Raw genomic sequence first — 27,782 nt, 5'->3', positions numbered from 1 at the left:
ACTTGCCAGTGACCTTAACTTCCCTCTTCCCTCTGTGGTTTTGCCTCTTATGACTCCCTTCTCAGGTCTCCTTTCTCACCACGCCCTGATTTCTGATGACTACATCCAGTTCGCTCCCAGGGTCAGGCCTTTGTGACGGGCTGTCTTCTCTACGTAGAGTTCTATTTAAACCATTGTCCTGATTCTGTTAGCTGTACCGCATCTTCTGTGTAAAAGCCACCTTTTCAAAGACGACTTCCATGTAAAAAATGACAGCGAACACGTTCATTCTTCATTTCCCTTATTTTGATTCATACATCAATTTGTCCCTTAGCATTTGTCACTTTATAACATATATATATTTTATTCTATATTATATTTACTATGTCTACTGCTCTACCCCTGCTTACTAACATCCCACATCTCCACTGTAAATGTTCTAGAGAGATATTAGCCCGTACTATTCACTCATGTGTATCCAGTATTCATTAAATGGTATACAGTATATATTTAATAAATACTGATTGACTTTAATTAAAGTGGCTATCAGAAAAAGCAATATAAGCAAAATGCCATGATATTTATGAGAGAAATATCGCATCTTTTTATAAGAATTAGAAAAATGAGTTGGTATTTGAACTAGGATGAAGACGTTAAGGACATAATGTCATGTCAATTCAGGAGGGGAAATGAAGATTGTTTTGCCCAAGTATTTTGTTCTCTAATGGGGTCTCCTGGGTCCTGTCACATTTAAGCTGACCCCTCAGCTTTGACCCCTGGGGACCTCTTTTCGTTCACTTAGCTCTCCTCCTGTTCTTTGAACTCTCCGCCTCGGGCACAATCAACTTCCGAGTTCTGCAACTTCTTCCTATTCTGTTTTTTTAATCACTTTATTGGGGGCTCATACAACTCATCACAATCCATCCATCCATCCATTGTGTCAAGCACATTTGCACATGTGTTGCCATCATCATTCTCAAAACATTTGCTTTCCACTTGAGCCCTTGATATCAGCTCCTCATTCCCCTCGTCCCCCCACCACTTTTCTGTCCCTCATGAACCCCTGATAATTTATAAATTATTATAATTTTGTCATATCTTACATGTCTCCCTTCACCCACTTTTCTGTTGTCCACCCCCCAGAGAGGAAGTTATATGTAGATCCTTATAATTGGTTCCCCCTTTCTACCCCACTTTCCCTTCACCCTCCCAGTATTGCCATTCACACCACTGGTCCTGAAGGGATCATCTTCCTGGATTCCCTGTGTTTCCATTTCCTATCTGTACAAGTGTACATCCTCTGGTTCAGCTAGATTTGTAAGGTGGAATTGGGATCTTGATGAGGGGAGGGGAGCATTTAGGAAGTAGAGGAAAGTTGTGTTTCATTGTTGCTATTCTGAACCCTCATCTAAACAATCCTTCTTCGCCTTTGCTGTCTCTATCCATAGTCTCAACTACATTTATACTATCAAATGTAGTTAATGACTGTTTTGTTCTCTTCATGTTCCCATACATGGCGTATATATGAGGGGGTAGCCCCCCAAAGTGGAATTTTTTCAAAGCTATGTATTTATTAATTATTATTATGTTACAAAACAACCTTATGATCTTTAAAGTACTCTCCATTAAACTTAATACATTTGTCAAATCTGTGATTCCATTATTGGAAACATTTTCCAAACTCATCTGTTTGGATGGCTGACTGCACCTCCCTCATGTTTTTCTTCACCTCTTCTGTGCCTTGAAGTTGCTGCCCTTTCATGTCCTTCTTCATTCATAGAAACAAAAAGAAGTCACATGGAGGTAGGTCAGGTGAGTAAGTTGCGAGCGACAAGAGAGGCATGCTGTTTTTTGCCAAAAACGGGTGCACTGAGATAGCTGCCTGAGCAGGTGCGTTGTTGTGGTGGAAATCCCAGTCCCTCGTCTGCCACAAATCAGGTCTTCTTTGTCATACACTGTTACATGATCTTGTCAGACCCTCTCAGTAGAAAGCTTGATTGACCTGGTGGGTAAACTCCAAATGCACTATGCCCCTCACCTAAAAAACAAACAAATGAGCATCATCTTGATCTTTTAGTTTCATTTGATAAGTGTTTTTTTGTTTGTTTTGGGGGTACAATTAAAGATGGCATCTTCATTGGCTTGATTGATGTTTGCTTTCAGGCTCCTAAGAATCGCACCATGTCTCCTCACTAGTAATTACCTTAGAAAAAAAGAAAAGTCTGGTCGTTTCCTACCTGTTCTTTTAAAGCCATGACATGCTTCTACTGGCTGCTCCTTTTCCTGGCCAATGATTACCCGAGGCACCAATTTCCTAGCAACCTTTCCCATTCCCAAATCTTCAGTTAAAATTCACTGAACTGAGTTGCAATATAATCCAGCTAGTCCTCCATCTCATCCGTGGTCTCTTGCTGGTCCTCAAGCACAAGTGCATGAATTTTGTCAACATTTTCTTCTGTGCAGGAAGCTGATGGACTTTCCATAACAAGGGTTGTCATCAGTTGACATTGTACCTTTTCAGAAATGAGAAACACACCCATGCACCTGTTTTTTCCATACCACTGTCCTAAGCTGTGTTCAACATCTGCCAGGTTCTGCAGCGTTTTTCCCAAGCAGGAAACAAAATTTCTGACCTTCACACTGTTCTCTTAAATTGGCCATCACAAAAAAATGAGCTTTAAGCAAAACCGCCTTTATGAAGATATTCACTGTGGCCAGACAGAGCCCTATGTAACACCAGAGGTGCACTAATTTACAGCAAGTTGCTCTCTGTAGGGGGCAAATGCACACTACAAATGCTCTGCCTCAGGAGCTTTTTCCCTTTATTGGGCGGAGGAGTGCCCCTGATGTTGGTTAACATATTCTCTGTGGTCACTCTCAGAAACAAAGTTGGAGAACAGACTTTTGGTCAGATTTATGAAGGTATTAATATTAATATACATAATAGTAGCAATTTTTGTTAGCACCTTTTGTTTTAAAGAATTTACACTATTATCTTTACCACTCCTGTAAAATAGATATTATTATATTCAATTTATCAATCAGGAGAGATGCAAATAACTTAATGATTTAAATAATTAATGATTTAAAGCTGTGCTCATGCTTCTAGGCAGCAGAGATATCTATCCATATATTCTTTTACTTCTCTAGTATATCATTCTTTAAATAGAAATATGATTTGAGATGTAATCTTTTGCTATAGATGTAAGTAAAGCATATGTGCTTTTTATTAATATTCTGTATGAATAAGTAAATACAGTGTATTAATGTATAGTTTACATTAAATGAAGGCTTAAGAAATGGAGGTTATGTGATCTGGGAGGTCACTATCAATATTCAGAGAGTACATTGGAACTGACTCAATGATAATGGTTTGATTTTTTTATTTTCAATCATCTCAGTTCAAAAATGTGAATAATATTAAGAGACTGAAAAAATTAGGTGAAGAGGAGAAGGGGCAGAAAGAGGATCCGAGGTGGCGGGGGGAAGCGAGAGCAGTTACATATATTCCCTCTGCAGGCTAGAATTCTAAGAGTTAGTAATTGGCTCCAATGCATGAATGGTCACCATAGGAAAACCAGTCACCACAGTTCTGTCAACATCAGGGTCAGAATAAGATAAATGGCCCGAAATTCCAGTAGCAAATTTCAGATGATGTAAGAAAGAACTTTTTGGTATAAAAAGCAATTCAGTATTTGCATGTGAAATACTAAAGATAATAAGAATTGATTTTTAAATGTATTTAAAAATTAAATTACCAAAATAGATTAGAAGACCATTGGAAAAATATTTCTCAATGTTGGTTTCATAGTACATGGTAGTTGACACATGTAATGCACAGCCTTTAATTTATTAAAATTAGTTTTACTTGAATACATTTCTGCTTGCATCATCCCTTCTCTACTTTGGTTATAAATTTACATTTAATGATAGGAGAAGCTAATTACTTGCTTCTAAGGTAAAAGAAATTAATATTGAAGTAATTTCTGTCTATCTGGCTTGTCTGCTGGTATCTCTAAAAAATCTTGAAAAGAATTTTCCAGATGAAATATACTTTTCACTCTTATTCTTTATTACTTGAGTGTCTTGGCTTAGCTTTTGGCCTTGAACGACCATTAGAATAGGCCAGAGGTGATTTTAAGACATAGTGTAAAGGAAAAGCTTCTTTGTTCTTGTAAAGAAAATGTACATAGTGAAAGGACATGATTTTATTGGCATCTCTATGATAAATGCCTTTACCACTTACTGGTAAATTATTAATTTGTGCTTTTTGCTGAACGAAGTAAGTTTTCTCTTGTCCATATTTAGTTCATCACTGTTTGAATGCTTTTTTTTTCTATTTTCTTGGGCAAAATTTAATACCAAGAACAGCTTCTTTTTTCTTCTTTTTATACTTGGTTGAGCTTGTAGTTCTCCTACCTAGATGTTCTGGACTTATTTAGCATTTATTTGATAAAACTGTCTTTTATTAAGTGAAAATAGGTAAAAGGCTCCTTACTTGTATTCATCTCATTACTAGATTAATACAGGCAGAGATTATAATGCTTTCTCTGCTCCTCTTGGGTCAAATTATTTTGTTGTTACCTAGTGTTTTAGCTATATTAATTTTAAAATTCCTTTGTTGCATCATGTTCAATCATTTTTATTTCACTAAAATGTTTAAATAAGTGCAATACTTGTTTTGAAATTATTTACCTAGTCTTTCGTATGATCCTTTCTGGTAGTTGGAATTGTGATAACATGATACACACACGCACACACCGCTATCCTAGTTTTATCTTATATAAATTGACTGTAGTAAAATTCTACTTTGCAGTGTTCTCAACTATTTCTTTGGCTACTCTTGTTATTCTTAGTATTTGCATATGTAATGAAAAGCCTAATTCTAATGACTTTTGCACTTATTTATGTATTTAATAGCTTTAATTAAGAATAAAATTTGCCTTGTAAATTAGTACACATGGCGATGTACAAAGATTATGCTATTCCCACAACTTACTATCCTGCTATCTATGGGACTTACTATCATCTATGGGACTCTAATTCACTTAGGCTAGGAGGTACCTTCACTGCATTTCCAGTGGAGCTTCAAGGTCAATCCAATCCTGAATCTGTCTGAATCTCAGATTGTTTTATAAATGATATACAGAGAAGAAATGGATATTGAAGACAAACAGTGAAAAGAAGTGGAAATAAACCAATGCATATTCCCACAGCACATACTTAGTAAAGGGTGTTTCGAGAATGGAGAGATTCTATAATATTTAGAAAAAGGACAAATAACAAAGTTAGAAATGAATTGAGGCTTAAAAGACAAACGAGCAAGTCAACTGGAATTAAACGTGGACATATTTCTACAAACAAGAAGTATAGAAAAAGCAAATGAACAGTGATATAACATCTTTTATAAAAATTAGTTTTGGGAGAAAACGCTAAATAAGTATATTCACAATATACATAATCTGATAGTAGTGGAATATGAGACATTTAACTTAATCAAATTATCCTGTAGAATAATAATGTGTTGTTTTAGCATCTTATAGGCTTTTTAGTCATCATAAACATTAGTCCATTTAAAATCAGCCTGATATACCAATGTATACTATAAAAATTTTGAAAGCTATATCTGATTACCAGATACATATAGAATTCAAAAGTTTCATCATCAGGCCCACTTTAATTATCTCTTTTTATGTAGATCCAAAGCTATGCAGTACTTATCAGGTATCAAACAGTTCACCTATGTTAATTGAACAAATTAAAATCTCAGTCAGAATTTCTGCTTCAATTAGGTCTAATACTGAGGTATCACACAAAAAAGACACAATTCTGTTCCGAGCTAACAAACAAGCAGCCATTATTGGCTCAGGTTACATTTTTGAAAGCAAATACACTATTTCTTTTGAAATAATGAAAAAAAATGGCCACAGTTTTACAGGTTTTGCCAGGATTTATTTTAGGAAGGCTGTTGGCTATTTGATAACCTACTGAGAACATTATCTGGAGACTACCTCTTCACTTCATCAGTCATTCTATTGCATATTGCCTGGTAACACTGATAGCAAGTTGCTGCTTTTTCTGTTTCTTAAAAATAGAATGTCTTTCTGGTTTCTTTAGTGAGTTTTTTTTATATAAGTATTAGAACACTTGGCCCTGGTTTCATACAGCATAATCTTAACTTTTAAAAAAAGAGAGAGAGAGAGGTTAAAAGAAATACTGAAGTGAGCTTTTGTCTTGAGGACATTTTTTCCAACGAAGAGAATTTGCACATATATTTTCAAGGTTTCATGTAGTGACAGAAAGGGAGCAAAGCCAATGGTGAGAAATTTAATGAGATAGTTTACAGAAAGAAAAATGAAAAAGTGCCCCTTTAGCGCAAAGGGACTACAAAGAATTTTTCTGTTCTAAATCTAGGTGGTGAGTGAAGAAGAAAAGAACCTTTCCCCTAAAATTTGGAATTGCATTACAAACCTTAAGTCTTTATTTTAAAATGCTTGGTTCACTAATCAAAATGCTCCAAGATTCCAGGCTTAATGTAAACAAAATACATTCTAGATCAACCCAAATGTATACTTCATTACAAATTATTTCTACAGATTATAAAGAGTACTTTATAGTAAAAAAATCACCATTTACACAAAGAAATATGGTTCCATGTGTGGGTATATGCTAATAGAGGAAGTAGACATAAAATAGTCATGTATACAATTAAGATAATGAATATGTCAAGTATGAGGTATAAATATTATATTAATAAATTGAGGAAATAAGATATTTGAACATATGACCAAAATGCAAGCAGTTTTGGAGAACAACTGAGGGGGAAATGAAAATGGAATTATGTTTTGAAACAGTAAATAAGTTTAATGTAGATTAGAGGAAACTGAAGAGAGACTTGTGAACTGAATCACAGGAGTATGGAAAATCCAGAGTAAAACATAAAGGGAAAGAGAGAAGAGATATCAAAGAGAGACAATGGGGGATAAAGAGAAAGTCTAAGGTATGGACCTTCCATTGGCCCAAAGCTTTGTTTCATTTACATTATGTTTCTACTCTTTGTTTTTTTTATTTGAATTATTGCTTTTTAACATCAAGACCTATAGTTTTTGCCTTAAAGACTGATCTCATTCTTAGAAACAGAACTTTGCTTAATCTATGTTTTTCTTACAGTGATGAATTCTACACATGAGAACCACTTAAAATAATTATCTTTATTGCTCTTTAATGGCATCTTTAGCAAGACAAAGGTACTGTGTTTGTTTTAAAAAATAAACACTACATATGTTTTTACATTGTTGCTGGTACATTGAGTCAGTTCTAACAACAGAATGAAACACCGCTCGGTCCTGTGCTATACTTGCAGTCACTGTCATGGCGAGCTCAGCATTGAAGCCACCATGGAAATCCATCTACTCCAGGGTCTTTCTTGCTGTTTTGTAAGTACTTACGTCACTTATTTGAGCTTTCAACGAGCTGAACCATGGGTTAGTACATTGTCTGCCTGGGGTCATACTGTCCATCAATAGCAGAGCAAAGATTTCAACCTGGTTTACCTGACTCCAAATTCTGCCTTCTCATATATATTGACCTTTTAGCAGAGCATTTGTTTGATCTCTGTTTTGGAGAGGCCTTTAGGTATAATTTCCTGCCTGTCCAAGGGAATTGCTCTCCTACATATATGGCTTCTAAAATCGCTTTTGATCAGAGGTTTTCTTTCTCCCACTCTTACATAATTTGCCCTAGTTAACTTTTCCTGGTGTGTACTCCCATTTTTGTTTAGACAAGGAGTCTAAGGGATGCAGACAATGGCTGTCTTGAAGTTGGAAGTCTCCGAATAGCTATCTGGAAGAGAGAGGATGGAACAGTGTAGGCTAGAGGATGCTACAGGCATGGTTAGGCTTTCTTAAAGGGCAGAGCAGACCCCAAACCAATAGACTGGTTTATCTCAGTAGCCTGATTGTAATACTTTTCTAATGAGAAGCAATTAATTTAGCAATATAAAAAGATCCAATTTACGGTAGAGAATTTTTGGTGTACATGCCCTTGGTAAGCACTTAAAGCTAGCGTGAAAAAAAAGATCTTCCAGTTGAATGTTTGGGCTTTGTCATATAGTCCCCAAGTTGATTTTCAGCTCCATCCTGATGAAGTGGAAACCTTTTGTTGCCACACCATTTTCCTTCCTGAAAGATATCAGCCATATCAGTAACTTCATGACTCAGTTGCTTCCTGCTCTTCCTGAAGCAATTAAAACAATTTCAGTGTTAATTAAAATGTCCAAGAAATTTTTTTTCAAATTTGAAATAAAGCATGGATGTAAGACTGGGGGAAAGTTACCATGTTCACAGATGCCTGAAATGGCAACGCTTGTCATTATTATAACAACCTGTAAACAATGTGTGCCAGTTGATTTTGTGTAATTTTCCTATATTCATTAAGTTATTTAATACTCATGACAACTAAATACTTTAGACACGGTTTCCATCCACATTGTATAGATGAAAAACTAAGACAATAATTTAAATAACATAACAAAATTAACAACTTCCGAACTCAGGATTAAAACACTGGCAGTTGTATCTGTACCTTTTAATAGATATGTGTGTGTGTGTGTGTGTGTGTGTGTGTGTGTGTGAAATGTTTTCAATTGTGAATTAGGTCAGGGAATTATATTTCATACCTTCAACCAGGGAATTATAATTCATACCATCAACTGCATTCAACAGTTCAAACTACTCCTTAGCACAGCCCCCCAATTTCTCTTTCCTTCTTATGGACGCCCATCCTCCCTTTCACAGAATCCATTACCTGTCATTATTGAAATTCCAAGCTTTCTCTTCCCACCCTCTCTCCCTAGGGAACCTCCAAGGTCTGATCCCTTTGATATACAAATCTTGCCCTTGACTTTTATCTTTATAGAAGTGGTCTGCTATGTTATTTGTCCTTATTTGATTGATGAACTTTGCTCAGCATAATGTTCTCCAGGTCCATCTGTCTTATGTTTCATGTTTTCATCATGGTTTTTAGTGATGAATAGTATTCCACTGCACAAATGTTTCTTTATCTGTTTCCTCTCATGGGAATTTGAGTAGTTTCCAACTTCTTGTTATTTTGAACAGTATTGAGATAACCACGAAAGTGCATATGTTTGTTTATATTATGGCTCTTATCTCCCCAGCAGACACTTTGCTGTATTATATGGAATTTATATTCCCAGTTCTTTGAGGTGGTGCCGTTTGCTTTCCATGGTGGTTATGAATAGACCGGCCGGCAGCATGTGAGATTGCAGTCTCACTGCACCTTCTGCAGCATTTGCTGTTTTCTGTTTCGTTTTTAATTGCACTGTGTTGTCAATCTTTATTTTGACTTGCTTCTCTTGGATGGGTAATTATTGTTAACATTTGTCTCATGTTTTGTAGCCATTTGGATATCATTTTTGGTTAACTGTTTATTCATATCCTTAGCCTACTGTTAGCAGTTTCACTGATGTGTAAGTTATATATTATTCAATTCAAAGTTCAGTCATATTAAAAACAGCTGTGACATCATTGCCACAGTCCATTTTGAAACCTTTCCTTCTTCCTTGTGCTCATTGTTGTTAGCTCCTTGTTTCCCCTCCAAGTTTCCCAGCGTGTCCTTACGAAACTCCTGAGGCAGTTTGTGTCTGTATAGATTTGCTTACCCTGGATTTAATTTACAGAAAACAACAAAAAAGTAAACAAAAATAACAACAAAATAAACCAGAGAAAAACTTCAATTAGAAAATATTAAAATTTGGAACAACTTTAAATGGGTCTACAAAGAGATGACATGATAGCCATATCCGTCATAAGCTACAATGTACTCTGTCTTGAAGAGCAAGACTATTTCTCTCCCTAGTATGTGGTCAGAGAGGATTCTCCAGAGGTTTAATCCACATGCAAATGCATTTTAGGCTTTCACTGTCATCCGTAACCTCAGCAAAGTATGTAGATGCTCAAAGTGTACGCTCTCATACTGTTCCACCTCTGGATTTGGATTTGATTATTGACAAGCCTCTCTCAGATGGCTGCTTATTTTAAGATTAAAAGACCCCAGAAACAGTTCTTTTAGATAGCTGTGTACTATCTGAATTCTTCACCACACTTTGTAATGGATTGTCCCCATATTTTCAGTGAACTCTCCCTGAGGACAATAATCAAGTAGAACCATGATAGAAGAAAGAATTGTTCTCATGAGGGAGGGTGGGGAGAGGAGAGAGCTGATACCAAGGCCTCAAGTAGAAATTGTTTTGGAAATATTGATGTAAATATATGTACAAGTGTACTTAATATTAATGAATAATGGATTGTTAAAGATTTGGAAGAGCCCCCCCAATAAAATGATTAATTTAATTTAAAAATAAATACATAATTTTTAAAGAATTAATTATTCTTAGGGTAGGGCTATAATTAAGTGTAAACTCAGAACTCATTCATATATCTGTGGTTTATATATGTCTCTGGTTCACTTTAGAAACATCAGTATCATTTTATTGGAGAGCATTATAAATCATCCCCATGAGACATATGATCAATCTATTGATATTATCATTAATTTATCCAGTGGGATAACATTCAAACCCCTATTGAAAAAAGGAAATTATGCATGTGAAGGTTAGCTTTTTAGACCAAAATACATGAGTTATTCCCTGGACAGATTAAAAACGTCAATGACTGGACATTGTTTGCACAAACAGCGAGGATTGGAGATCATGGAAAACTGTAACCCTGATTGACAAAGGCAGAGTCATGCCTGCTAGATTTACACATGCCGTAAAAGAGCAAAGAGAGCATGAACATTATAAACACATGTAGTCTTGAGCCATCATCCATCGGGCACCCTTAAAGTAAGAGATCTGAACCGAAGTCCAATGGCCGTCACATCCCAAACCTGGACACGTAGCAATCATCTGCTTTTTCTCACGCTGAGTCTTTCCAGCCTAAGTCCATGGGAGTGTTTTAGTTCCTTTAATCTGCTACAGATGAGTGCAAGGTAACAGCAAGTTCCTTTAGTGTGTTTTCTAAATCAGATCCTTCTAGACTCTATAGAGTGATCTGTGAAGGATGTTGTGCACCTTTATTTACTTATTTTTTGATGTTTTCTTCCTTTTTAAAAATCATTTGTAAGGCAGAATTGGGATCATGATAGTCGGGGGAGGAGGGAGCATTTAAGAACTAGAGGAAAGTTGTATGGTTCAGCAGTGCTATACTGCACCCTGACTGGCTCGTCTCTTCCTGTGATCCTTCTGTAAGGGATGTTCAATTGTCTACAGATGGGTTTTGGGTCTCCACTTTGCATTCTCCCTCATTCACATTGATGAGATTTTTTGTTCTGAGTCTTTGATGTCCAATACCTAATCCCATCAACACCTCATGATCACACAGGCTGCAGGCTGGTGTGTGTCTTCTCTGTGGACTTTGTTGCTTCTCAGTTAGATGGTTGCTTGTTTGTCTTCAAGTTTTTAAGGCCCCAGGAGTTTTATCTTTTGATAGCTGGGCACCATCAGCTTGCTTTGCCTCATTTGCTACGCACCCATTTTGTCTTCAGAGATTGTGTCGGGAAAGTAAGCATCATGGAATGCCAGGTTATTAGAACAAAACATTCTTGCGTTGAGGGAGTACTTGAGTAGAGACCCAATGTCTGTCTGCTACCTTGATACTTAACATATAAATATATGTGCATAGATCTATTTCCCTATTGTTATATATAAATATATTTACATATGTACACGCCTGTATTTATACCTCTATTAATGCCCTTTGCCTCCTAGTTCTTTCATCTATATCCTTTTACTTTCCTCTTGTCCCACTATCATGTTCGGCCCTCATTCAGGTTTCAGTAATTCCCCTCAGTCACATTGTCCTTGATCAAGCCCTACAGGCATCCTACACCCTCCTTGTCATCGATTTTAGATCACTTGTTGTTCCCTTTTTCCTGGGTTTATTAACCCCCACTTCCTTCTTTCCTCGAGTCTGAAGGCACAGTTCTATGTAGAACAGTTGTCTGTGGCCTGAGTCACCAGGGGCTAGATAAAACACAGTTCCAAAGTATCCAGTTAGGAACATATTATTTTGCCACTTTTAATTGGATCATTTTTTTTCTTGTTGAAGTACTGCAGTTTTCTATAGATATTAGAGTTTAGTTCCTTGTTTATTGTCTTGTTTCCAAAGCTTTTTATCCCTGTTTATTGCTTCTCTTTTTAATCTTTTGATAAACCCCTTTGATGCACATAACTTACTTTTAGTTGGTCCCACTCATTTATTTTGTTTTTACCATGTGCTTCCCTTATTATATTTCATAGTAAGTCTGTACACTGAAAGAGGGCCCTTACATTTGTGCTTAAATTTTCATTTATGACTTTTATAATGATTGGATTTTATGTGGGTGTTTCATCCCTCTTATATTCAATTTTGTACATGAGGAGCAATATAGATCCTTTTTTCATTCTTCTACAAATATAGATCACTTTTGGCAGCACCTGTTGTTAAAGAGACGATCTCTTTCCCCTCTGAAGGTCTTTGGATCTTGTCAAAGATTGGTTATTTGTAGGTGGGTGAATATATTACGGGGTTTTATATTCTGTTCCATTGGTCTATGTATTTATCACTGTACCAGTGACAGGCTGTTTTGAATACTGTGTTAAATTTCCATGCATTTGACTTTTTGCCCATGTTCTTTCTATTGTTGATTTCTAGTTTTATAGTGTTGAGTTCTGAGAAAATGGAATGTATAATCTTAATATTTTTAAATGTATTAAGTCCTGATTTGTGGCCTATCATATGGTCTCTTCTAGTGAAAGTTCTTTGTGCACTTGAAAAGAATGTATAGATACTGTGATAATCCTTGTTGGAGTGCACTGTATATGTCTAGGAAGCCAAGTTGGTTAGTTGTTTTATTTATTTCTCTATTGCATTTCTTTACTGATGGTCTGTCTCTCTTTGATTGTGCTGCATTGAGATCTCCCATTATTATTGTTTTATTTTCTATTACTTTCTTTAACTCTGAAAGATTTTGGTAAATATATTTTAGGGGTCTTTTCCTGTGTGCATAATATGTTTATTAGAGTTATGTCTTCCTGTTCTACTGTTCCTATAATTACTAAATGTCATTTTTTGTCTTTAATAATTTTATTTTTTTAACATGAAGATTTGTTTTATCAAAAATTAATATTTCCACTCATTCTTTTGCCATAACCAGGTAAAATTTTCTCTGCATTATACTGTCTAGTCTATTTTATCTTTGTTTCTAAGATATGTTTCTTATAGGAAGCATATTGATGGAACAACTGCTACTTAATCCATTGACATTCAGTGGTATTGTGTGACTGTGTAGTTTACTGATTTCTTTGTTCTTCCTATACTTTTATGGTGTTTTGAAAAATTATTTTAGTTTGTTGGTCTTGAGGTTTTATTTTTATATTCTCTCAGTTTCATTGAATGTCGTTAATTCTCTCTCCATCATGTTTCCTTTAATGTTTTTTTTGTAATGCTGGTCTTATTTTAACATATTCCTTAAATATTTTCTTGTCTGAGAATACCCTTATTTCTCCCTCATATTTGAGGGTTAGTTTTACTCGATATAATAATCTTGCATGGCAGTTTTCTCCTTTCAGGATTTTCTAGTGGTAAATCCATAGACTTCTTGCCTCTATAGTTTTTGCTGAGACATCTTATCTTATAATTATAGGTCCTCTGCTCTTTTTGTTAATTGTTTCTCCTGTTAGTTGTACTTGGGAGAATATCTGCAAACATACTAATTTGGTTTCCATGTATTTGATTCTATTTCTCTGTCCTTTTGCAATTATGTCTAATTCTGTTATCTTATAACTTATCTTCTGGAATTATCTCTGGTGTAGAATTTCTAGTTCTGCTATTCATTGCAGTGTTCTCTTGAGCATTTTCCCATCCTTTGAAAGTACCTGATCATTCTTCAGAATTTTATTGCTGGTAGTTTCAGGGCTCTTTATTCCAAATATTCCTTTATCTCTGTGTGCTTTTCATTTGTTTCTTCCTGTTTTTCTTCTTCTTCTAATTGTTCAGTTTTGTGTGTGTGTGTGTGTGTCCCATGATTGATACTATTTTGACAGCACCATGGTGCAGCTGTAATTTTGCGTTGCCGCTGCGTCGTGTTAGAGTATTTGGTTTGTCTTGCAGGCCATGGGGACAGTGGGGGCTTCTTTGACAGAGCTGCGATAAGCCAGGGCCTCTCTTACCTGGGTGTGGGGATGCACATAGCCTTCCTTGTCATGTCACAAGGACAATCAAGGCCATTCTTCCGAGGGACAAAGGATGTCCAGGCCTTTGTGGACAATGTTGGGAAGTCTAAGTCCTACCTTGCCTAGTGATAGGGCTGGGATTTATTGCCTGGCCACAGGAGTTACAGGGACATACTTTGCCAGCTCGTAAGGATGGCCAGTGACTTTCTTGCTGGGCAGCTGAGCCTGCAGGTGCTCTTTTGTGTGGGCATTGGGTTGGCCGGGTCTTACTTTCTGCAGTAGACTTCTTAACTTTTGTTTCTTTTCTCTATTTATAGACCATATTACAGATATCGTAAAGCAGATGCATTAATTTATTTTATAATAGAGCTTTTGTAATCATAAATACATGCATGGATCTGTTTACTTAGACTTTTTATAACAGACCATAGATCTTTAGCACTAAATTATCACTTGGGTCAGTCAGTTCCTTATAGAGGTAAGTGGAGCTTAGTTGAATTCTAATAATTGTACCCATGAAATCCCCAGAGGTATAAATGTTGTAATGCAAATTTAATTTCTGTTTCAGTTAGAGTTGCCCTCACAGCAGTGAATTGTGATATACATTTTTTAAAGGTGCCATATAAAAAAAATAAAATAAAAGGTGCCATATATACTTGAGTATTAGCCAACCCGAATATCAGCTGAGGCACCTGATTCTACCATAAAAACTGCATAAAAAATGTGCTGAAAAGCTCAGCTTATTAAAAAAAGTTTATACAGTATTTACCATGAAAAAGAAAGTCAGTATATCTCTATGATATTTCATATGAAGCAAATCATACTTTCTTCAATACCCATATTCATTTAAAAAATAGTTCTTTCTTTTTTCCCACAACCCTGAGACCAGAAATGGATGGTGTATAATTACCAATACCACTTATTCTGAAAGGATAGCTTTAGAAGATCTTAGCAAGGGGAACTAAAGCACTTTATTTTGACCTCTTCCCACTTTTCCTGAAATGTAATTAAGATTAAAATTTGCCTGGCTTATCTCTATTCCTTCCCTCAATTACACAGTGGCTCTCCCTATCTGATGATCTCTGACAACCACTATCAGCTTCTCATAACACGGTGGTGGCGGGAGTGTGAGGGCCGACTGGTATTTCAGAAACCAGAATGGGTGCTCAGGGTGAACAGATTTCAGAGGAGCTTCTCAACTCAGAGCCTACCATGACAAAGGAAGAGGAATTAGCCGCTGAAAACTTGATGAATAGCACCGCCTACTGACAGATACAGTGCCAGAGATGAGCTCCTCAGGTCAAAAGCACTCAACCTGTGACTGAGCAAGAGCTGCTTACTCACACTGGAATTCACCATAACGATGGGATTTGCTGATGTGCATAATTCAAAATGAGAATAAACATCTGTAAAACCTACTTTTATGGGAATATTAAACATACAAAGTATAACTCTTGGAAGTCATCAAAAATAAAATGAAAGAAATAAAGGTTGGTATCCTAGGCATTAGTGAGTGGCATTGGACTGGCGTTGGCCATTTTGAATCAGGAAATCGTACAGCTTACTATGCTAAAAATGACAGATTCAAGAGAAATTGTGCCACATTCATCATCAAAGACAACATTTCGAGATTTATCTTGAAAGTGAAACACCAACCACTAAAGCTCAGCTCAACCCAAATTACTGCCATTAGGTTGCATAGCATCGCCCCCTGTAGGTTGCTGAGACGATTGCTATCACTCTTTCCAGCAGTAGCACGCAAGGGCTTTCTCCCAGGTAGTGGCTGGTGCTTGTGAATGGCTGATCTCATGGTCCGCAGTCCGATGTGTAAACACTTTGTCACCAGGGTTCCTATCCACTAAAGCAAGTGATAAGGAAACTCAAGGATTCTCCCAACCGACCAGTCTCAGATTTATCAAACATGCAATCAAGATGCATTGATCATGATTGATTGTGAGATTTTGAAAGTTGGAAACAAAGAGGAGGAGGAAATACAGCACTTGTGGTAGAAACGAAGCTGGAGATGATATGATCAGATTATGGACGTTTAAGGATTTCTCTATGGAAAAGACCGCCTTTGCAGCAAAATAGACAAGTGTGAACAGGGTCCTCCACATGCACATGGAAGATACAGGAATCAAATTGCTTAAATCAATTGTAAGAGATAACGGAGAAGCCCAAGATTACCAGACAAAGTTAGGCCAAGAGCTGGGTGTGAAAGAGATCATCATTTATTCACAGATTAAATACAGCGTTAAATGGAGGAAATTTAAAATAATTCCACAAGAGTCAAAGTACAGTCTTCGGTAGGTCCCACCTGAAATTTGAGAAGGCCTCGAGAATAGACTTGACTCACTCGGATCCTTATCACTGAGGATTTGATGCGCTGTACAGAGGGGCCTCCAGAGCGTCACACACAAAGAAAGCACAAAGTCATAAAAAAAAAAAACACAAGGAAGAAAAGTTCAAAGTGAATGTCAGAAGGGACTCTGACACTTTCTCTTTAGCATAGAAGAGTGAAAACAAAAGGGTTAAGTGATGAAAAGCTGAACAGAAAAGTCAAAGGGCAGCTCAAGAAGAAATAGTGAAGTTTTATAATGAAATGCGCACCTAAAGTAAGAGAGTCAAAAAAGAACACATTTAGTTTATCTAAATCTGAAATAACTAAGGGAAACCCCAAGCCTCTGGTTATTTTATTGAAGGATTTCATGGGCAAAGTATTGAAATATAAAAAGGATCAAAAGATGGTGAAAGAGATACAGGAGTCACGATACCAAAGATTATTGAATGATGTTCAATCATTTCCAGAGTTAGAATATGAGGAAAAACCAAAGGCACTTACAAAAAAGGTCCTGACTGTTATGAATGCATTAGTGAAAAATAAGGCTTAGGCATTAATGAAATGTCTGTTGAATTGTTCCGATAAGCAAATGAAGCACTTAAAGCAGCCCCTCTTGTATACCAAGAAATCTGGAACACAGTGTTTTAGCTAACTGACTAGAAGAAATCCATATCCAAAAAAAGTAATACTCAAAATATATGTGGTGATACCCCACAAAAAACAGAACTTTTTTCCAATATAAGTAATTAATTTTTTTAAAACCAGCTTAACACCTTCAAAATACACTCCATTCCACTTAATACATTTATCAAATCTTTAATTCTTTCTTTGGAAACATTTTTCACACTCATCTGTTTGGAGGGCTGATAGCACTTCCCTCATTTTTTTCTTCACCTTTTCTCAGTCATCAAATCGCTGCCTTTTCTTTTTGTTTGTTTGTTTATAGTATAATTTAAAATCATTTTACCGGGGACTCTTATAGCATCTTGATCCATCAAGTGTATCAAGCATATTTGTGCACATGTTTCCATCATCATTTTCTAACCATTTACTTCCTATTTGAGCCCTTGGTATCAGGGGTTCAGAGGAGAAGACTCAAACCCATATGTAGAGAAGAGGACAAACCCTCACACAAGCAGAACAAGGAAGGGACGAGCCAACCAGGGCAGGGCGCAGCATAGCATTGATGAAACACACAGCATTCCTCTGGTTCTTTGATGCTTCCTCACCTCCCACTAAATTATTACCCCAGTCCTACCTTTCAGCTCTGGCTGGACCGGAGCATGTACACCGGTACAGATAAGAGTTTTCAACACACAAAATCCAGGTCAGATAAACCCCTCAGGAACAGAATTGGAAGTACAGGAGGGTAAAGAGAAGGTGGGGGGTGCTTGCTGAAGACAAAGCAGGTGCATAAGCAAATGAGGTAAAGAAATCTGATGGTGCTCAGCTATCAAAAGATATAGCACCTGGGGTCTCAAAGGCTTGAAGATAAACAAGTGGCCATCTATCTGAGCAGCAACAAAGCCCATCTGGAAAAAACACACCAGACTGTGTGATCATGAGATGTTGATGGGATCAGGCATCAGGCATGAAAAAACCAGAACAAAAAAGTCATAAGATTGTGAATGTGAGGTAGTGCAGATTGGGGACTCAAGGCCCATCTGTAGGCAATCAGACATCCCCTTACAGAAGGGTTGTGGGGAGGATATGAGACTGTCAGGGTGCAGTATAGCACCAATGAAACACACAACTTTCCTCTAGTTTTGTAATGCTTCCTCCCCTCTCCCTACTATCATGACTCCAATTCTACCTTACAAATCCGGCTAGATGGGAGCATGTACATGCATACAGATAAGAGCTGGAAACACAGGGAATCCTGGACAGATAAACCTATCAGAACCAATATTGAGAGTAAGGGTAAGGTTCAGGTTGGGAGGAGGGGGAATGAGAAAGGAGGAACTGATCACAATGATCTACATAAAGACCCTCCCAGGGGGATGGACAACAGAAAAGTGGGTGAAGGCGGACATCGGTTAGTGTAAGACATGAAAACATAATAATAATTTATAAAACATAATAATTTATAAAATTATAAATTATAAATATAATAATTTATAAATTATCAATATTTCATAAGGGAGAGAATGTGGGGGACAGAGGAGAAAATAAGAAGCTGATACCAAAGACTCAAATAGAAAGAAAATGTTTTGAAAACGATGGCAACAATTGTACAAGTGTGCTTCATACAATGGATGGGTATATGGATTGTGATAACAGTTGTATGAGCCCCTAATAAAATGATTATAAATAAATAAGTAAAGAAATAAATAAAGTTAAAAAAAGAATGTCAGGGAGGAGGGAAGGAAGGGGGAACCAATCTCGCAGTGATTGACACATAACACCCCTATCCCCTAGGAGGATGAACAACAGAAACGAGGGTGAAGGAGATAGCAATGGGTGGAAGATATGAAGACAAGAATAATTTCTAATTTATGAAGGGTCATAGGGAGGGAGAGGCAGGGAAAAATACTGCAGTCCTTTCACATCCTTTTGCATTCACAGAAACAAAAAGTAATCGAAAAGAAGAGCAATCGGGTGAGTCAGGTGCATGGGGGGGGGGGGGGCAGCAAGAGATGCAGGCTGTTTTTGGCCAAAACCTGGCTCCCTGAGATGGCTGCGTGAGCAGATGCATTGTCATGGTGGCAAAATAGTCCCTCATTTGCTAAAAATCAGGCCATTTTTATCACACACTGTTATGAAATCTTTTCAGAACCTCTAAATAGGAAGCTTGATTAACAATTTTACCTGGTGGAGCAAACTCCTAAGTCACTAGGAGTCTACATTTTTGTCCATTCAGGAGGTTGACAGATGTCCGCAAAGAGGTTTGTCATCAGTCAATATGTCTCCTTTTCTGAAATGAGAAAACTGTCAGCACACTTGAGTTTTTCCCATAGTGCTGCCCTTATAAGCTGTGTTCAACATCATGACAGTTTCTGCAGCCTTTTTCCCAAGCAGGAAATAAAATTTCACAGCTGCATGCTGTTCTTTTAAATAGGCCATTACAAAAAATAAGGTTCAAGCAAAACTTTTTAAAGAAAAAATTCACTGTGACCAGAGAGACCTTACCAGGGGATGATGCTACTGGGTCCACTAACTCAGAGCGAGTTGCTGGATGCTCACCTAGCGGGAAGAATGCATGCTACCAGTTCCATTGTACTCAGCACAGTTCCCGGTTTCTATGGATACCCCCTCGTAGGATCGTATTATTGATATAACTTGGAAGTAAAATTTTGCTGAAGATGATTAACTAATAATTACAGCAATATATTGACAGATTGTTGTCAGAAATTGGAGCTAGATTCAGAAGATTATGTGGAATGGGGAATATTATTGCTCACGTGAGACGGATCTTGGCTAGAAGCCGGGAATACTAGAAGGACGATGCAAAGACGTCAGCAATGTGAATCATAACAGACTAAGGATAACTTTGAGAAGACTTGGAATTTCATTGTTCTCTGTACTACCTGAACATCGATCAAGAGGAAGCTGTTCTTATAGAACAAGGGTTTAAAGCATAATTTAAATCAGGAAAGATCTTGTTTTTTGATACATAAGACAAAGTCTTGCCAACCTCTCTTCTAAGAAGCATTCTAGGTATACTTCTAACATGACAGATTAGTTTGTTCTTCTGGTGGTCTGTGATGACTTCAATATTCTTCACTAATACTATAATCCAGTGCATTAGTTTTTCTTACATCTGTTTATTCCTTGTCCAACTTTCACCTGCATATGAAACTATCATGGCTTGTGTCAGTTCAACTTTAATCTTCCAAGTGGCATCTTTGCTCTGTAACACTATAAATAGGTCTGTGATGCAAATTTGCATAATGAAATGGATCATGTTATTTTTGACTGCTACTTCTATTAGCATTGACTTTGGATCCAAGCAAAAATGAAATCCCCGACACCTTAGATCTTTCTCTTACTGAGTTGTGCCTGACCTCAGCCATAGTATTTTCGATCATGTCATAAGCATGTGAAAGTTGGACAATGAATAAGGGAAACCAAAGAAGAATTGATGCATATCAATTGTGGTGTTAGCAAAAAATATGGAAAGTACCATGAACTGCCAAATTTGTTTTTGGAAAAGTACAGTCTACATGCTCCTTAGAAGTGATGCTTTGGATGTGCTCTTAGGAGAAACTCGTGTATGAAAAAGTACATTATAATTGGCCAAAAAAGAGGAAGCTCCTGGCTTTACCCAGCGACTGCAATAATGGACTCAAACATGAAATAAATTATGAGCATGGTGCAGGACTACACTGTGTTTCATTGTGCTCTACGTTAGGTCTCTGTGAGTCAGAGCTTACTCGATGGCACCTAAATACACCAATCCTTCGCCAAGCCAGACAGGCAGTTTAGAACTACAGAGAGCATTAACCCACATACCTGACATGACGGTCTTGGAAACAACAGCAAACTGCCACTAAATGTCCAGATATTATTATTACAGAGATCCAAAACGTTATCAAATATAAGGGTGGCAAAACCAGAAAGGCCCTCAATGAGCTGGATTCACCCAGTGGCTGAAACAAAGAGCTCAATTTTAAAAACAGTTTTGCGGATGGCACTGGAGCAGGCAATGTTGAGTCGCTTGTATATAGAGTCTTCATGAGTGGGAACCAACTTTACGGCACCTAGCAACAACATGCTGAATCTGATGGGCCCATATTTTTCTCCCTTATGACATTTTTATTCCTAATTCTAATCTTATTTACTTTAAGACATAAATCTTCCAAAGTTATCCACTTCTGCAAGGACAAATATTTTTTGTTGTCTCAGGACCAAATATATTCATTAAAAAATCATTTTATTGGGGTCTCTTATGGCTCTTATCTCCATCCATTGTATCCAGCATATTTGGACATATGTTGTCATCATCATTTTCAAAACTTTTTCTTTCTACTTCAGCCTTGGTATCAGCTTTTTCTCCTCCACCCAAAGCCCCATGAAGCCTTGATAATTTATAATGTTTTTTTTTTCAGTCTTACACTGACCACTTTCTCCCTTCACCCACTTTTAAGTTGTTTGTCCCCTTAGGAGGGGCTATATGTCCATTATTGTGATCAGTTTCCTTTTTCTCCCCCCATCTTCTCCTAACCCTCCTGATATTGCTACTCTCATTATTGATCCTGAGGGATTTATCTGTCCTGGATTCCCTGTATTGCAAGCTCTTATATGTACCAGTGTACATGTTCTGGTCTAGCTGGATTTGTAAGGTAGAATTGGGGTCATGATAGTGGGGAGGGGGAAAAAGCATTAAAGAACTAGAGGAAAGTTGTATGTTTCATCAGTGCTATTCTGAACCCTGACTGGCTCATCTCTTCCTTGTGACCCTTCTGTGAGGGTTGGCCAATTGTCTACAGATCGATTTTGGGTCTCTACTCTGCCCTCCCCTTCATTCACATTGATAAAATTTTTTGTTGATGCTTGATGCCTGATCCCATAAACACCTCATGATCACACAGGCTGATGTGATTCTTCAATATAGGCTTTGTTGCTTCTCAGCTAATTGTCATTTGTTTATCTTCAGTCCTTTAAGACCCCAGATGCTATATCTTTTGATAGCTGGGCACCATCAGCTTTCTTCACCACATTTGCTTATGTACCCATTTTGTCTTCAGCAATCCTGTCAGGAAAGGTGAGCATTACAGAATGCTGGGCTATTAGAACAAAGTGTTCTTGGGTTGAGGAAGTGGAGTACTTGAGTAGAGGTCCAATGTCTGTCTGCTCCCTTTATACTTAACATACGTGTATATGTACATAGGTCTATTTCCATGTCATTATATAAAATATATTTACATATGTAAATGCCTGTATTTAGACCTCTATAAATGCCCTTTGCCTCCTAGTTATTTCTTCTCTTTTCTTTTACTTTCCTCTTATCCCACTCTCATGTTTGGTCATCATTTGGTTTTCAGTAATTCCTCTTGATACGTTGCCTTGGATCAAGCCCCACCAGGCAACCTAGGCCCTACTCACCATAGGTTTTAGATCACTTGCTGTTCCCTTGTCCCTGGGTTTGTTGACACCCTCCTTCCTTTCCCTGGCCTCCCCTTCTCCCATATCCCCTGGGAGTGTTAGTTCCATTGTGTTCTCCTTCAGAGCATTTATCCCGCCTATCTTATTTAGCTAGACATGGAAAAACAGTGATAAGCGTAAAACCAAACCAAAAAGATAACAAAACTCAAAGCAACAACAACAAAAAAGAAAAGGCTATAAATAGTTCCAGGTCTGTTTGTTGACCTCAAGAGGATTTCGGTTGAGTCTGATGGGGTGCCACGCCCTGGCCCCAAAGTCTAGTTTTGGTATTCCTCACGGCCTTCATTGCTTTGCTCCCTTTGCTGCTCCATTGCTCACCCTTAGTGTTTTGACCATGTGGTGGCGTCAGATCGGGTACAGTTCCCACCTGTGTCTCCAGTGTTGTCCCCTGTAGCTCTATGGGTCAGTGAGAGACGCCATGTCTCATGGTGGGATGGCCCTGATATTTTCATCAAATATTTTCATCAGCTCATTTTAATGCCTCTCTTCATTGACATTGCTGATAGCTAAAGTCATGATGTTGCTGGTATATAAATAATTTTCTATGAGTAAAAAACATCATCTTATCCCCCCCTCAAAAATAGAACCTAATAATAATTTAATTTTTCATGTTTGAATTTATATTGATCTATTTTAAAGCACACCAAAGTCAAATTGCCTCTAGTTTTCTAAAATGGAAAGTTTCTACTTCATGTCTAATGGTGGTTTATTTCTTCTAGACATAGAAATAAGTAATTTTTCTTGTTTTGGTTGATATAAGAAGAATCCAGGGAAATTAGGCAAATTTTGCTGTTGCAAACAAGCTAAAGTTAAAATGTAAAAACAGAACTAATTAAAAACCTAACCAACTGTCATCTAGTCCATTCCAGTGCATGGTGACAGTGACATGGTTTCTGAGGCGCTATGGTTGTAGGAGGGCAGAGAGCCTCGGCCGTTCCCTCGGGGCAGCCTATGGTTCATAGTCCACTGCTTACCCTGTAGAACCACCGGGGCTCCTCGGTGTTGCCTGTGGAGTGCCAAGTACTTACTCATCGCCACTGTGCATTTTTACTCATCAATCTTAGGTGTTGGCAGGGGAGATACTGTGATCAGGAAGGTGCTTTTCCAGGGGAAAGCTTATACATTGCATGCCGGATGCGCTGACCCCTGTGATTTCCCCAAATGTGGGAAACCTGACTGCATAATTTGTGGTGGTGGGGGACGCATCCGCGCTCTCCCGCTGTGAATATATATATAAATCTTAGGCATATCTTTTTCCTGTGAAGGTTGGCTTTCTTCACCTTTACCCATATATTGGAACTTCAGATTTAATCCAATTTAGCTTATTCTCCATATAGAAAAACTTACGGAATTTAAATAGTGAAAATCCCACATTGTCTTGCTGTGGTAGTTCTGCCAAGATTATGCCTGCTTGTTTTGATATAAAAGTGTCGACTGTTTCTTTCTGTTTATAACCTGCCATTGTTATGAGTTTGCGTCATGTTAAATGACTTGTTACTTGTTACTTTGTTTCCCTGGATGATACTTTTGAACTTGAAACTCTCCAGAGACAAACATTGAAAACACTGAGAAACCTGAGATGAAAGCTGTCTATATGTTTTCTGACAGGTGATTGTGAGGAATGTTTACTTTACTGACTGACTTCCAGATGTTGCCAAGCCCAGAGTTGTTACCGGCTCCCCATTACACTTTGGCAGATACAAGAGTCCAAGTTGAGGTTATGATTGCCATCTCTCTGGAGAAGCAAGTAAACAAGTCATCTATTTTTCAACGAAATTAGTGAAGAAGCTAATTTATTTCCTTGAGAAGAACTGAAGGTAGTTTCATGAAATTTTAATCTGAGTGTTTGATTCTTTGTGAACTCTGCGAAGTTAGAGTAAACGAAAGAAACTTAGAGAAAACCGTATCTGTGCAATCATTTCCAGTAACCTGCGAATACAAGGGGAAAGTAAAAGGCATTTCTACTTGAGTCCCGGTTCATATACACATGGATTTACTCTAAATAAAACATGTTTGAACATGTCTTTGTGATCAGTGAATGAACACAGACAAATCCTCTTAGTATATACTTGCCATAGTTTCATGAAGGTACTATTGAAAAAATAAAAATTTTAAAGGCCCAATCACAAGGTAACTTCTGAGGGGATCTGCTGGAGCAGGTAAGGGCAAGGCACAGAGCTCAGCTCAGATGATTCTGGTGCACGGTTGTTGGATTTAAAGAGATCTGCAATGGAGAGTTTCTCAGAAAGAACAGGATGATCACAGGAATGCAAGACGAAGACGTCTGAAGAAAACTCAAAACTACATTGAAGTGAAAACGACCCAAAAAGTTGCTCTGGGGAATTTCGGGAATAACTCTGCTCACCTACCCTCCGTGTTCTGGTCATTTCACTGGGAACCTTCCATGCCCGATCTGGCCTCTTCAGATTTCTTGGTATTACCCAAACTCAGCATGAAAAGGAAAACACAGTTGGAATCCCTTGGGGACACCAAAACTACATTTTTGATAGGGCGTGCATCGCAGTGTGCAGGAATCTTCAGAAGTGCTGAGCAGGAAGGAAACACGGCCTTAAGAAGCACATGGACCTAGAAAGTGGAAGGTTTGGTTGGTTTGTTTGTTTCATAAGGGTTTCTATGATTTTTGTAGACTTATTTGGCCCTCATGTAGTGAAATAATCCTCTTAGCTTCTAGAAAATCAGGTATGTCATGTGTGAAATCAGGTATGTCATGTGTGAGTGATTCCAACAATGACAGTTAAAAAGTTTATTCAATATCAAGTGCGTGCCCTGGGCAAGTTGTTTTACTTCTTCCTTGCCTGTTATGTACACGAGTAATAAAATGATGTGCGGTTCTCAGTTGGTCCATTTCTTTTGTGGCTTAATTGCAGTGATTGGGGCATTAGTTATGCTGGCGTTCCCTTTCATTACATATTGTACTTATCCGGGATATCCTAGGGTGGCAAATTTAGTTTGATAGCACAGTGAAGTTTGAGGTGCATGCCTGTGTTCAGTATTGTTCTTGAACTCTGCGATGTCCTATCGGTGTAAATAATCCCATCCACCTCCTGTGTGAGCCCATCCTTGAAGATCTCCTCATATGGATGCTTAATGAAAAATATACGACGCCTTTGTCCTTGTCAGCGGTGTCAGCACATGTGAGATATTCAGCACAAGTGCGAAATAAAGCTTCTGCTCTAAGAGGGGCCTGGGGACATTTTGTTTGGATGAGTAAACAATGTGTGCATCCTGGTGTCATGGAAAAAAGGACTCTCCTGAGTTCATAGGAAGGACATTGCTATTGATGGGTGACCCTGTGTAAGACAGCCGATCTTCAGAGAGTGTTCTGGGCTATTCTGTCTCCAGGCCTTTCTGATTTGGAATTATTTTTTCAGGTTCGAACTGCCGGCTAATCACAAACCACCTGTGTCATGCAGGCTCCTGTGCACGGGGAAAGAGTGCTTAAAAGACTGTTTAAATCTCCCTGCCTTGAATTTATTTGTTTTTCCGCAAATTTATCACCCACCTTCCAATAGATGTACTAAATTCAACCTATTTGTTACAATCAAGAGGTTTTTATCATTAGACCAGCAAGCCATCGACTTTTACAAATTACCTTATGAATCTGGTAGTACTATAATGTACTAATTTTAATGTTGGAATAGAAAAAATGTCACAGGAGCACATACTTGGTTTTGAAAAATATATTTTGATAATTTTGAATTTTCTTCAAAAATTGAGATAAAATATTTTTGGATACTTAATTCTGTACATATGAACTCTTTTGAATCTAAAGGCTGATATAATAGAGTAAAATAATTTAAAAGGTAATCAGATAATGAACTAAATAAGAAAATGATTCAGTTTAGTATACGTTGGGATAACTATTAAAATTTAGAGATGTATTTTTTTACCTTTATACAATGGAATCTTGACATGCCACACTAGTTTTTGTCTATTATCTAAGTATGTACGCATTTGTATAAGTAATTGGTGATTTTTAGGGAGTGAGTACCTTTGCACCAAGTTTTTGGATCATAGGCAACCAGAGATAGGATTGATAAGAATGAAGATTGCAGAATACTTCATTGTGCTCATGCGGAACCTAGTCATGGCTCAAAAGGAAGGGAGAGGGATGGTGCTGGGGTGAAAGGGGGATGATGTCAAGGAGTCTATGTAGGAGAAGAATGTTGAGAAACTGATCGTGGTAGCAAATGTACAATTCTACTTGAAGTGATTGAGCTGTAGAATAATATGCTGTATGTATTTAATCCCAAGTCATAAAAAAGGCAGCTGCTTGAATAGAACAATGGAATATTTCATGGTTCAAAGCCCCGAAAGGGCCACGTCCTTTCACAGTACTTATTTAATCTGTGTGCTGGGTAAGTGATCAGAGAAGAGAGACTACATGAAGAAGAATGTTGCATCAGGAATGGTGGAAGGTTTATTAACCATCTTTGATAAGTGAGTGATATAACCTTGCTTGCTGAAAGTGAGGAAGACTGAAGCGCTCACTGATGAAGATCAAGGATTACAGCCTTGTTCAGAAAAAGGAGTCTGACTTAATGTCAAGAAAACAAAAATCCTCACAACTGGGCCCATAGGTAACATCAGGATAAATAGAGAAAAGATGGAAGTTGTTAAGAATTTTATCTTGCTTAGATCTAAAATCAATGTTTATTGAAGCAGCAGTCAAGAAATCAAAGAACCGATTGCATCGGGAACATCTGTTACATGAGAGTTCTTAAAAGTGTTGTGCCTGACCTAAGCCATGATTTTTCAGTTGCTTCATATACCTGAGAAGGCTGGACTTTGAATAAGGAATGCACTTGAATTCTGGAGCTGGCGAAGAATATTGAAAGTACAATGGATTGCCAAGTGAGTAACGCATCTGTCTCATAAGAAGTACAGCCAGAATTCTCATAGAAGCAAGGATGGTGAGACCTCGTCTTCGGTGCTTTAGACATGTTATCAGGAAAGAAAAGTCCCTGGAAGAGGACAACATTCCTGATATGCTAGAGGGACAGCAAAAAAAAAAAAAGAAAGAAAGAAAGAAAAAGACTCGACGAGACTGGTTGACCCGGTGACTGTAACAATGGGTTGAAACCTAACAATCGTGATGATCAT

General features: G+C 37.6%; 1 protein-coding gene and 1 non-coding gene across 3 annotated transcripts in view; both read left to right on the top strand.

Annotated features, from left to right (window-relative positions):
- Positions 1-27,782, top strand: part of LOC142436503 (thyrotropin-releasing hormone-degrading ectoenzyme-like) — a 98,688-nt gene that overhangs the window by 6,799 nt on the left and 64,107 nt on the right. The gene's annotated exons all lie outside the window — the stretch shown is intronic.
- On the top strand, positions 23,715-23,879 carry LOC142436505 (U1 spliceosomal RNA). Its single transcript, XR_012781974.1, has one exon. It is a non-coding gene; the product is annotated as a U1 spliceosomal RNA (small nuclear RNA).

This window comes from Tenrec ecaudatus, unplaced genomic scaffold (assembly GCF_050624435.1).
Source record: "Tenrec ecaudatus isolate mTenEca1 unplaced genomic scaffold, mTenEca1.hap1 Scaffold_3711, whole genome shotgun sequence".
Lineage (NCBI taxonomy): Eukaryota > Metazoa > Chordata > Mammalia > Afrosoricida > Tenrecidae > Tenrec > Tenrec ecaudatus.
Note: the sequence above shows the minus strand (reverse complement) of the source record. Positions and strands in the feature narration are given on the sequence as shown.